Source organism: Bufo gargarizans, chromosome 6 (genome assembly GCF_014858855.1).
Source record: "Bufo gargarizans isolate SCDJY-AF-19 chromosome 6, ASM1485885v1, whole genome shotgun sequence".
NCBI lineage: Eukaryota > Metazoa > Chordata > Amphibia > Anura > Bufonidae > Bufo > Bufo gargarizans.
Window position 1 is genome coordinate 197,972,002 of NC_058085.1, and position 13,276 is coordinate 197,985,277.

The 13,276-nt window shown below is 40.6% G+C and overlaps 1 long non-coding RNA gene across 1 annotated transcript in view; it reads left to right on the plus strand.

The window, feature by feature from the left end:
- The window catches only part of LOC122942459, a 103,974-nt gene extending 92,217 nt beyond the window's left edge, over positions 1-11,757 (plus strand). The window contains exon 4 of the long non-coding RNA XR_006390557.1: positions 11,645-11,757. This is a non-coding gene — a long non-coding RNA (uncharacterized LOC122942459). The remainder of the gene's footprint in view (positions 1-11,644) is intronic.
- The last annotated feature ends 1,519 nt before the right edge of the window (positions 11,758-13,276 follow it).

The window sequence follows — 13,276 nt, forward strand, 5'->3', positions numbered from 1 at the left end:
TCTGAGAGCCATAGTTTCTTTTATTTTATGATCGATTGTCTTAGGTAGTGGCTCATCTTTTGCGGGATGACGGTTAGATTGGTACTATTTTAGGAGGCATGCGCCTTTTTGATCGCTTGGTGGTGTACTTTTAGTGATTTAAGGTGACCAAAAAAAAAGGCTTTTTTTTAGCACAGTTATTTATATATTTTTTTATGGTAATCATCTGAGGGGTTAGGTCATATGATATTTTTATAGAGCCGTTCGTTATGGATGCAGCAATACCAAATATGTATTTTTTTCAATTTTTTTTTTACAATTTTATGTGTTTTATTTTGGGAAAGGGCATTTTTTTTATTATGGAAAAAAACCTTTTTTTGCTTTTTATTTTTGTCCCATGCTGGGACTTTAACTTCTGGGGGTCTGATCCCCTCTGCAATGCATTACAATGCAGCGTGGGGACCCGATGGGGAAGCGGAGGGCACGTGTACCCTCTGAAAACCCCATGCATGCTGCGGTTAGCTTTGACCGCGGCATGCAAGGGGTTAATACACCGGCATTGGTGTGTTCACTGATGCCCGCGTATGCAGCAGGGGTCTGGCTGTCAGTGACTGACAGACCCCTGCCGCTGATCGGGCGGGCGCAGCACCTGCCCAATCAGCCCGCCATACATGTATGGCACTGGTCCTTAAGTCACATCCACCAGCGCGTACATGTACTGTGCGGGTCCTTAAGGGGTTAAACGGCAGGTCATTTTCTGATGACACATTCCCTTTAAAGAGGCTCTGTCAGCATTATGGCTAGTAGGACTCATAATGCTGATTTACTATACCTTTATGTCTGTATGCTAAACAGCTGCAGAGATCTTTGCGTCTATATTCATATGCAAATGAGAATGTTCGATTACCAAGAGCTGGGGCTGAATGCTTTGAGTACTGCGTTGTAACACCCCCTATTCTCTGCACACTCCTACCTTCCCTTGATTGACAGGCTAGACATATGTACTATACCTTCACCACACTGAGATATGCTTAGAAAGGTAATATACATATTACTACTTTATTCACAAGCACAATATATGATTATAAAGACACCAGTAATATATGTTAGCTTGCTTTCTGAGCACAGAAAAATCTTGTCTTCTCTATGTGAAAAGGCTATAGCTTTGTGATAAATGCATATTTTTGTATGTAGCGATCCCAGGTTTGCATCTTGGGAAAGACTTTTTTTTCCTTCAGATTTTTTCTTCTTTCAGATTTAATCCATAATAAAAGTCTATATGATAGCTAATAAATATTGCTGATTTCTTTACAATCATATATTGTGCCCGTGAATAAACCAGTAATAGGTTTTAGGTTTCTAATATAATACATATTATACGGTTCAAATATATAGTAAGGCCTTTTATTAAGTGTTCTTGCATGGGAAGACCACTTACTGTTATCTCACATATATATTCCTATTATAGCCAAATTTACCACTCTAACTCCTCCCACAGTTTTTACACTACGTAGACAGTAATATACGTGCAGATTGTTACCGATTGGTGTGCTATTACTTTGTGGAACGTTTTGCCGAATGGTTCACGAAATATCAGCATTTTTGTGGCAAAATTGGTCCCAGGAATGAATGGAGGAATGTTCAAAACTAGAGTGGGAGCTGACAAAAGCTAGAGTGGGAGCTGAAAAATCAGGACATGATTTCTAAACTGCCACCACTCCCTCATTTTCAAGCCCACTTACACAAATCTTATATCAAAACGTTCAGCTATCCCTGCTGCCACTGAAAATGTCCACGACTAAGCCATAGTTCTGATAGTTTTCACAATATAACTATTTGTTTGCAACTCACGCCGCCCATTGACATTCTTTGAAACTCCACTCTAAGCACCTGAAATTTGAAAGGCAATTTCTAAACGACTGTGACTTCATTTTTAATATTTCAAAGAAATACTATGCATCAAAATGTAGGTCTGGGTCTTGTGATTCTCACAATATAAAGCACTTCGCTGTAGGATTTATAATTAAACTACAACCGTTTGAAGATGGCAACCGCCAGGGAAGTGAGCAAGTTGGAGCAGTTTGTTTTTAACCGCTCTTCTCTGCCCTTGCTGTAGAGTGAGTTGCCATAGGAACCCAGGTGTGTGAGCAGCCAGCAGAGTGACAAAAGCTAGAGTCCGAAAAATCAGGACATGATTTCTAAACTACCACCACTCTCTCATTTTCAAGCCCACCTACACAAATCGGCTGCTAATGTTTTTATAAATGTATGTTTTAATGTAACTGTGAGGCACTTTGGGCAACAACATTGCAATTAAATGTGCTATATAAATAAATAAAAGTTGAAATGCATTCCTCACGCTATCAAGCTTGCCATGTACACTTTTTACATTTGATCAATCAATTGGTTAATGTAATGTAATGTAATGTTTACTATCTTTACTCATGCCAAACACTCCACACAGTTACTCTTCCCACTCCATAAAGTTACTCTGCCCAGTCCAACCTTTCCACAGTTACTCCAGCCACTCCACCCAGTCCAGTTGTGGAGTACTGGTGGAGGCAAGATTTCCCCATTATTATATGATTATATATTATAGTGTAGCCTTTTATTACAGGTTATATAAGAGAGAAAATGTTTTTAAATACATCTCTCCTAGGATTTGAACTTAGGATGTTTACATACAATACTAAGCACTTAGCACTAAGCCATAGCCTTTCTACATATAGAAGAATATTTTTTCTAACACATATGACTGGTGTCTTCATAATCATATATTCTGCTTGTGAATAAAGTACTAATGTATATATTAGCTTTCTGAGCAAATATCAATGTGGTAATGCTATATTACATAGTGTATATGTGATATGTGGATGTTAGGACACATCTCTGCCCTCAGCATGCTGAGGTCTAGCCATGTCTATTAAATATTCTTTATTTTTCATATAAATTATCATTTACATTTAATTTATCCATTTTACAGTACTTTTCAAACATTCCCTTTGTTTTCCCTGCATTAAACAACTTATCTATAATATACATAAATATAATATTCCCACCCTCCCCACTGCTTGTATAGAAAAGCAAACAAAAAAGGAAAAAATAAGAAAGTAAAAAAAATAAAGTTAGAAATGTTCTCTCTCCAATCTCTCATCTCAAAACACTTTAACCATTTCTGCCAGAGTTCATCGAATCTAGATACTAGATAAAATTTCTCTCTTGCAAGCGAAGTTCTAGCCTGGTTCTCCCACTCCCTGACCTCAGGGACCACGCCATCTCTCCAATGTGCTACAATACATCTCCTAGCTTGGAATAAAAGTTTGGCCGCTATCTCCCGATATTTAACGTAGCCTATCCCATCTAGCCTCCCCAATATGCAGGTTTCAAATTCCCAGGGGACTCTAAATCCATGTTCGTATATTGTTTCCTGCACCTTCCACCAGAATTCTCTAATCTTCGTGCATGTCCATAATATATGGATATCAACTCCTTGGTTTTATAATATTGCATTAGCTTTTTAGGGGAGTAATATAGGCGATGTATTATATTAAATTGCGTAATTCTATGGGAGAAGTTATTTGAGACCCCATTTTTGGCGCTTATCACCCCCTCCCAAAATTCCTCCCGTTGGGGCTCCAAAGCATCCTGCCATTTATGCCTTAGGGTACTTTCACACTTGCAGCAGGACGGATCCGGCAGGCTGGTCTCCCTGTCGGATCCGTCCTTCCGCTGTATCGCCGGACCGCCGCTCCGTCCCCATTGACTATAATGGGGACGGGGGGAGCTCCGGTGCAGCACGGCGAAAGCCGCGGGACTAAAAAGTCGGACATGCAGGACTTTTAGTCCGGCGGCCTTTTGCCGTGCTGCGCCGGAGCTTTGCCCCGTCCCCATTATAGTCAATGGGGACGGAGCGGCGAAACGGCAGAAGGACGGATCTGACAGGGAGACCAGCCTGCCGGATCCGTCCTGCCGCAAGTGTGAAACTAGCCTAAGGCAGTAAACTACACTTTTTTTGTTTTTTCATTTAACAAACTGCCATATCTTGGACACCAATTTCTTTCCTGTTTTTAATTTAAAGATATTGACTGGGGGGGGGGGTATCGATTTGTGTTCCCCTACCTAACGACACTCGTAGTGCTTGTTTCAGTTGTAAATAGAAGAAATTCAGGTACTTATTTCCAAATCCGCCTTCATTTTTAAGATCTAGGTATGTAACTATATCTCCCTCCCGCCATACCTGCCCCAATCTAATTCCATGGTTCCACCAAATTTTCTGTTCAATTGATTTCAGTTCTGTGAGAAGTATATTATCCCATAATAAGGTATCTGTATAAAACCTAGTCTGAGACCACAATTCTCTTACCTCTTTATAAGTTTTAGTCCATAGCCCAAATAGCGATATTTTACTGGTTTGCTGCTGTGACAAAATATCAGCTTCCACTATTTGAAAAATACTGCATTTATCCAGTTTTTTATTAATACCTGCCACCATGTTTTTATATCTTTGTGAGTTGCTCCATATTATCATATTTCTAATCTGGCCAGAGAGAAAATATAGTTCCACATCTGGAGCTGATAATCCTCCCTCCTTCTCTCAGGTCTGCAATATTTGTGCTCTTATTCGTGTTTTTTTTCCACGCCATATTAAGTCCGCCAGTAAGGAAGCTAAAGCTATTTATTTTAAAAATCTTTTTGGGGATTATTATCTGCGCATTCCATAGTATATAATTCATAGAGGGTAAAATGCTCATTTTCACTAGTGAAATTCGGCCTGCCATTGAAACATATAATTTTTTCCATACTTCTATTTTCTTCCTAATTTCTTGTATTTTAGGTATTACATTTAACTGAACATAATCTTTGGAGTTAGGCGTTATTTGGATCCCTAGATATTTTACTGGTTCGTCTACTCTCTTAATTTCCAGTTGACCCGGTATTAACCTGTTCAAGGGATCAATCGAATACACGCCGACTTGGACCAATTTATATTGAGTCCAGCATATTCGCTGTACTCTTCAAAGATCTCGAAAATCCTGGTGAGTGAACCATGGGAGCCCACAAACAGCATGATATCGTCTGCATACAGAGCAATTTTCTCTTCATAAGATCCATACCTGAAGCCTTCGATATCTTTATCTTGCCTAATCAAATTAGCCAAAGGTTCCATAGCTATAGCGACTAGCAGGGGGGAAAGGGGACAACCCTGTCTAACCCCCATGCAAATGGGTATGCCTTCCGAGTGTACTCCGTTCAAGATCACCCTCGATGTTATATCAGTATATAAAAGTTTTATTCGAGAAACAAATATTTCACTGAATCCCATTTTCTTCAGGGTTGCCATTAAAAAGGGCCACTCCATAGTGTTGAAGGCTTTTGAGGCGTCTATAGTTAAAATAATTCTTTCTCCACTGTTTGTGGGCTCCATTTGGATATTCATAAAATACCTCATAATATTTTCAGTTGTAGTTCTACCCGGCATGAATCCCGCCTGGTCCTCATGCACAAGTCCTTCCATTACCCCCCCCCGAGCCTAGCTGCCAAAATCTTTGCTAATATTTTATCTGTATTGATCAGTGAGATAGGGCGATATGAATCTGGTAGCATTGGATCTTTCCCGGGCTTTAAAATAAGTGTGATTAAGGCTTCCCTCAGTGAGTCTGGCAATTTACCTGACTCTTTCGATGTTATCCACATCTTTAATAATTTCAGAATCATTATTTCTCTATATTGGGCGTACACTTCGAACGGGATGCCATCTATCCCTGGTGTCTTATTTTTAGTTATCTTTGATACAGGGGCATAACTTAAGGCTCATGGGCCCTGGTGCAAGAGTTCAGCTTGGGCCCCCCTTCCCTCAGTGCTTTGTGTGTCTTCTTATGCGGCACAAGTGTCTTTGGGCCCCTTCAGGCTCCTGGGCCCGGTAGCGACTGCTACCTCTGCACCCCCTATAGCTTCACCCCTGCTTTGATAGTATTTTATCCACTTCTTTGGGGTCTATTGGAATTTCCAAACTTCCCCTTTGTTCTGGGGTTATTGTGGTGATACCAATTTTATCTAGAAACTGCTGTATTTGGGGAATATTTTTCTTTATTTTGCTGCTATATACATCCTCAAAATATTCCTTAAATAGTTGTATTTTAGCTGTTTGTTCAGTTGTTTTATGTTTTAGTTTATCTAGCAGACAATGGATATAATTTTTTATTTTTTTTTATCTGTGCTGCAACCACAGCCGCTAACGTTTTACCCGGTATATGTGCGTAGATGTAATTGTCCCTTACATAATTTTCCTTTTGTTGTTCGGCCTGCAAAAACATTTCGTCTTCCATTTTAGTAACTCTGCTCCTCCATTCTTTAAAGTTTATTTCTAAGGGGTTTACAACGTATTTTTTTCCGTACTTTTCTGCCTCCTGCTCCAATACTAATAAATTCTTCCTTAAACTTTTATTATATGATATAGTGTATTTTGTGATAATTCCCCAATGAAGGCCTTTGCAGCCTCCCAGACCATGTTATTTACCGCTGAACCCTCATTTATATCAAAATATTCTCTAATCTCTTGCGAAACCTTATCATGTATACCCATTATATTTATCCACCCTAAATGTATTGTTCATATTCCTCGTTTTCTTCACCTCCCTATTTATGTTTATAGGGTTATGATCCGAAATCCCGCGTTGACCATACCTGACTCATTCAATATCTAATATACCTTTAGTGTTAGTGAAAACTAAATCAATCCGTGATAGACTCCTATGTGTTTTTGAAAAACATGAATATTCCTTTAACTTCGGGTGCATTATCCTCCAAACATCCATCCATCCCAACTCTTGTGTGATCATTTTTAACCTGGTGTACGTTCCTCTTCCCTGCAAATTACCTATCCTACATCTATCTATATTTCCATCCATTACATTATTAAAATCCCCCATTACCAAAAGTGGCTTATCTCCCGCTTTAATCGCAAAGTCATGGATTTTCAATAAAACATCTGTTTTAAAGGGGGGCGGTATATAGACATTTGCTATCAGCCATGCTTTTCCTTCCAGTATACAGTCCATAAAAACATAGCTACCTTGAGTATCTATCACTGTTTTAATCACCTTAATATCTATGTTGCGATGTATTAATATGCTTACTCCTCTTGCATATGATGAGTAAACTGAATGGAAGGCGCACTGAATCCATGGTCTATCTAGCCCACCCTCCATCTCATCCGTCAGGTGTGTTTCTTGCAAGCAAATGATAGCTGGTAATGCCCTTTGAATTGCATCAAATACCACAGCTCTTTTTACACCCCTACTCAAGCCCCTAATGTTCCATGAGATTATTCTCATATAGGCTGGTTAGCTCTACCCAAATTGCGCAAGCCGGTAGGAAAGGGAGAGGGAACAAGAAAACTCCCCAGAGCGCAGGGAGGAAAGAAGGGGGGGGGGGGGAGAAAGAGGAGAGAGAAAAAAAAACAACAACAAAAACACACAAGCAGATGCCAACCCGACCCCCATCCCACCCTTACCAAATGACCCAGGGTAACGTCTAACCCTGACTCTCTTCTATAGCATTACTCCCTCCCAGCCCCCTCCCCAGCCCATTTTTCGCTTCAACTTTTTATATTTCTTCTAATCCATTCGCCCGCCACCTCTGCAGTATCAATGTCAATGTCTAGCCATGTCAATCAAATGGAGGGGGGATTGTGCACAAAACAGAGGGTTATTACTAAGCTCAAAGAATTCAGGCCCACCCCTTGGTGCTCTAACAATCTAAATTGCATATGAATACAACACATATCTCTGCAGAAGTTTAGCATAAAGACAGGTATAGCTTATTCCACATGATGAGCCCTATCAGGAAGTATGTCTGGTGACAGAGCGGCTTTAAAGAGAAATTGTCACCACAAAGTGCAATGCAATCTACAGGCTGCATGTTGTAGAGCAGAAGGAGCTGAACAGATTGATATTTTTGGGGGGAAGGATTCAGTATAACTTGTAAATTATATGTTTATATATCTACTTTTTCTGACTTAAGACTAACCCCAGAAACACACTGAAGCATTAACAGTGGGTAATAGCTATCTCTGTATACAGGTAATGCCATCAATCACTAATAGCACCTCCCCCGTGTACTAAGATGTGGTTCATCTGCATCCTACAGTTTTTGCAGACCCACTGTAAAAAAAAAAAAAAGCCTTTTTTTGTCTGTGAAACAGAAATGCGGCCAGCACATTTACACCTGGAAACAGATGTAATTTTGGGCGTAAAACTATTCCAGTCAGGGGTGGAGTAGTTTTTACTCCAGGCGCACGTACTGCTGGAGGTGATCCTAAGTTTTGTCGATCCACGTGCCTTGTCATAAATTATGAAAATCCTCCAGCAGCCCAGGGGGAAAACAAAGACCAGTTAAAAAAACTGTCTTTGGAAATGACCCCCATTTTGTGTCACTTCAGCAAGTGGCATTTGTCATGTAGAGAAAGTTATACAAACCACTGACTAATTTATCGTTTTTATGTATATTGCTTCCTTCGCTGGTTGGATTCATTTTTCCATCACATTATACACTGCTCGTTTCCATGGTTATGATCACCCTGCCATCCATCAGCGGTGGCCATGCTTGCACATACAGGAAAAAAACACAAATAATTGCAATAATTCCATAATTATAGAAATTCTGGTGCTAATGCTAGACTTATTTTGCAAATTTGAGATTCTTGGCAAATACATTTTGCACAAAATTATTTGGGCCTATCTGCCAAATGTCAAGGCGATCTCTATAAGATGGGAACCTAACACTAAATCCTACCTGTTATGTGCTATAATGGCCACCATAAAATTCAGGGAGTGCAGGTTCACATGCATGCTGGGCCCACTCTGCTTTTTAAAATTTTTGGTGCAATAACGGCCTCCATTAAATCCAGGGATCCAGGTACCAACATGCATGCCGAGCCCACTCTATACCTCTCCTGGTGCCAAATGGCTTCCAATAAATACAATATGGACACTCACAGTACATTAGAAAGTGACTTGTAATAACCTTCTCTCATTCAAAATTCCATTTGTTGAACCCCTTTAACATTTAATGCAGTGGAATACTTCTGTGAAACCTGACACACACCTTTTATGGCTTGCCTAATGGCGGGTTTTATCAGAGATGAGCGTTCTTACCCATCTAAAGGTGCAGCCGGTCCTTCATTGGTTGAAACAGTCATTAGTGCAGGCAAGTAAATTAGCATTTTTGGGCAGCAGATCGTGTGGTCTAAACAGCATTCTGATGCCCAGAAACAATGCAGCTTTATGAGGATGAGTGATAGCAATAGCGACCGCATGTCCTCATACTGTGGATGTGATAGATGCATGTAAATGCAGAGCTTCTCCCCCACTGAACGAGCAGCCGGTTGTTGGGAAGGAAGGCTTCCTACCCAGTCATCAGCTGCTCCTCAGATCGTGTAGACCCGCCTTAAAGCACATCGTAATAGGCATCTACATATGACAGTCTTGGGGGCAATTCGTAGGTCACTGGCTGACATATTTAACCGTTACCTCCACAGTCACATGTCTCTACCCTTTGTTTATATTTGTTTCGGTGATGTGATCATGTCATCTAAGGGGTTAAAAGTCTAAGATCAGAGTTATATTATGGCCTACAGTTTTATTAAGGCCCATGAGCCAGAATTCTGGTGTAAAGTGAGCATTCTTTTCCCACAGATCAATTTAGACAAATTTAATATTGATTTGTGCCAATAAGAACAGATGGTTCAGAAGTGTCTAGACAAGGGGGTGTGGTTTTGTTTAGTCATAAAATGCGGCAGATTTATTATTCTCTGGCACAAAATAAGTTTATAAAGTATGCCAACTTGTTGGCCTAAAAATAGGAAAGTAATTAACTTCTAGCAAGATGTACCAAATCTGTCACAGCATGCACCACAGTGATGAATTTGGCACATCTTCTGACTGTGGGCTCTAAGTTTATGCATTAGTACTTGTAGGCCTGTGTAACTGACAGTAAAGCAGCCTACAAGAGTCGCAAGTGTTGTTTCTCGTTTTTTCTCAGGGCTGTCAAGTGGGAGTCAAAGTCAGTTTAGGATGGAGTCGGAGTTGACTCTTACTCCAGCTGAAAAAAATATTATCTGTTATTAATATTGTGTAATTAATTTATTCACTTTCATAGGAATTTTGAAAACTTTAGAAATGTTAATCAGAAATATATTTTATGTTCTATCAATTGTAACAGTGTGTGTAGTAATGTGCTAGAAGTGGTGTTTATTTCACCCAGAGTCCTCAGCTGGGTGAGATAAAAGAATCCAGAAAGCAATATTTGTTTCAGCAAGCATAGCATAGGTTGTGGGGAGTCTGTCACCTACTAAGCGTTTTAGATCGTTCATATCACGATATAGCACCGTTGTACCTGTGTTGTGTCTTTCCCACATCCACAAGCTAAAATAAAAACTTTATAAATATATGCAGATTAGGGTACTTTCACACTAGCGGTTTTATTTTCTAGCATAGAGTTCCGTCACAGGGGCTCTATACCGGAAAAGAACTGATCAGGCATATCCCCATGCATTCTGAATGGAGAGTAATCCGTTCAGGATGTCTTCAGTTCAGTCGTTTTGACTGATCAGGCAAAAGATAAAACTGTAGCATGCTACGGTTTTATCTCCAGCGAAAAAAAATTAATACTTGCCTGAATGCCGAATCCGGCATTTTTCTCCATAGGAATGTGTTAGTGCCGGATCCGGCATTCTGAATGCCGGATCCGTCCTTCTGGCCTGTGCATGCGCAGACCGATAAAAATTTGAAAAAAAAATACAAGACGGATCCTTCTGTCCGCATGACAAGCGGAGAGACGGATCCGTTCTTGCAATGCATTTGTGAGATGGATCCGGATCCGTCTCACAAATGCTTTCAGTCACATCCAAATCGGCGGATCTGGCGGGCAGTTCTGACGACGGAACTGCCCGCCGGATCACACTGCCTCAAGTGTGAAAGTAGCCTTAGGTGCCGCAAGTGCCCAGGGGTAGCATTATGGCCGCAAGTGCCTAGGCCCCTTTCTAATGTGCCGGCATAAGGGTGCTGGCACACAGTGCAGTTCTGACATGCATTCAGGATGCAGTTTTTAATTTAGCCAGTTTAGCAGCCTCATTAAACCCTGGTGTTCTGTATAGTGGAAGTGATTTAATTAATTTCAGCTAGCTACAAAAAAAAACTGCATCCTAAATGCATGTCAAAAGAGTGCTGTGTGCCAGCACCCTAACAGCTCCCATTGGAGTCCCCTGGCCCGCCCTCCTCTCCTAATTCATCCTCCTCCAGGTATTTTTATGTTGGGCATCTGTGCTATAACAAAGGCTTAAAGTAGGTAACAGACTCCCTTTAAGAATGGGCTGTATTCTAATGGTGTGGCATGCAGGCTGTTGGTCAGATTTGACACATTGAAAGAACAGGTGAAAGAGATGATCTGTGTACCTAGTGCCCAGATGGGCAGCACATTTACATGGGCCTGTTATCGTGAACCAGCGTTTGTAGTAACGTTCATTCCAGATAATTGACCCCACAATTGTGTGGTGTACATCCACCATAAGGCTCTTGTTTATCAAAAACAGTGATAAGCAGTTTTCACGTAATGCTAGAAAATCAGTTCTCACCTCTCCTGTGTTCTCCCCTCTCCCTTATACTAGGTATCTTCATGCTTCTTCAAGGACCTTAGTTACAATGTCTGAAACTGTGCTGCACAAGCTCAGTAGTGAAGACCAGAGGAGGAAGTTCACTACTGGACATGACTGCAGTCATCTCAGAACTGCTAGAAAGAACAGGAAGACAGCATTAAAGGGGTTGTCTGAGTTATTTTTTTGTTCTTTGTATGTTTCTAACTAATCAAATGTAAAGGCTTTACCATGCACTGCATCTACAGTTGCTGCTTTCTCAAATTTCACTGACGGTCACATTACCTGTGATGTCAGTTTCTCTCCCTGCTCTGATGATGTTTCGTGCACAAGCCTGAGAGATCAGATATGTGTCTTTACACTGTGCTGGCCACACCCCCTGCACTGCCGTATGCTTTCTCCCTGGATTCTTCAGGAAAAACTTTAACCCCTTCAGCAGCACAGACTCAGGCTGAAGGCTTTACTGAGTAGCTGCAGGCAGTGAGGAGACACATGCTGGGCACAGGAGCTGACAGACTAGAGGAGTTCTGCAGATCATTGCACAAGAACAGGTAGGGGGAAGATCCTGTGGGTATCAGCAGTGTCATTGTACAACTGGGAATTGTAGTCCTACACATACAACATGCTGCTGAGTCTCCCAGCAGGCAGACATGTCTCTCAGGGCAGCACTTGTATAAAAAAAAAAAAAAAAAAAATTACATTTAAATAAAGCAATAGATAATGAGGGGCACTCCACATTTGGGAAAAGAAGGCAACAAGTGCTCTGTGAATGCGTCAATAGTTATACATATTTATTATAAGGAGCCAATACATAAAACAGTGAAAACATCCATGAAATAAAAACACATATACAATAAATATGGACCTCAAATAATCGCAGGAAAATCGTAAATACTCAAGAATATCATAAACTTCATAAAAAAATCGCATTGGCGAATATATAGCAATCCCCACAGTGTTCGTTGAGCGATTCGATTTGTAAATAATCGCAGGAGATGTTTTGCGATCTTAGAATGTCAATTCTTATCTCTAGCCTAATGAGAGGCTCCAAATAAATCGCATGGAAAACCTTAATGTGCAAGGCAGTGTAACACCACACGCTGTCCAGATTCGATCCGGCTAGCTTATTCGGATCATCAGATATAATAATAGTCGTGAGGGATATCTCTTATCATATGTTGTCACCAGTTCGATAGTTCACTCGAAATTTCTGCCGATCTTACCCTACGCGGCGTCCCACGTGGTATGGAGTCTTGAACGTGACGTCTAACGTGACTCCTCGGCTTAGCAGCTGTAAAGTATCGGACCCTTCTTACGATCCTGCCTCTAATTCGAGACAATGGCAATAGTTCATAAGAGAAAATCCACTCGACTGTATCCTTCTTCTATCGATGAATCCTGGTTAATGGGGAACGGCTCACTGTCCCAGCATTAACCAGGATTCATCGATAGAAGGATACAGTCGGGTTTACAATTATTTACAAATAGAATCGCTCAACGAACACTGTGGGGATTGCTATATATTCGCCAATGCGATTTTTTTAATGAAGTTTATGATATTCTAATGAGTATTTACGATTTTCCTGCGATTATTTGAGGTCCATATTTATTGTATATATGTTTTTATTTCATAGATGTTTTTACTGT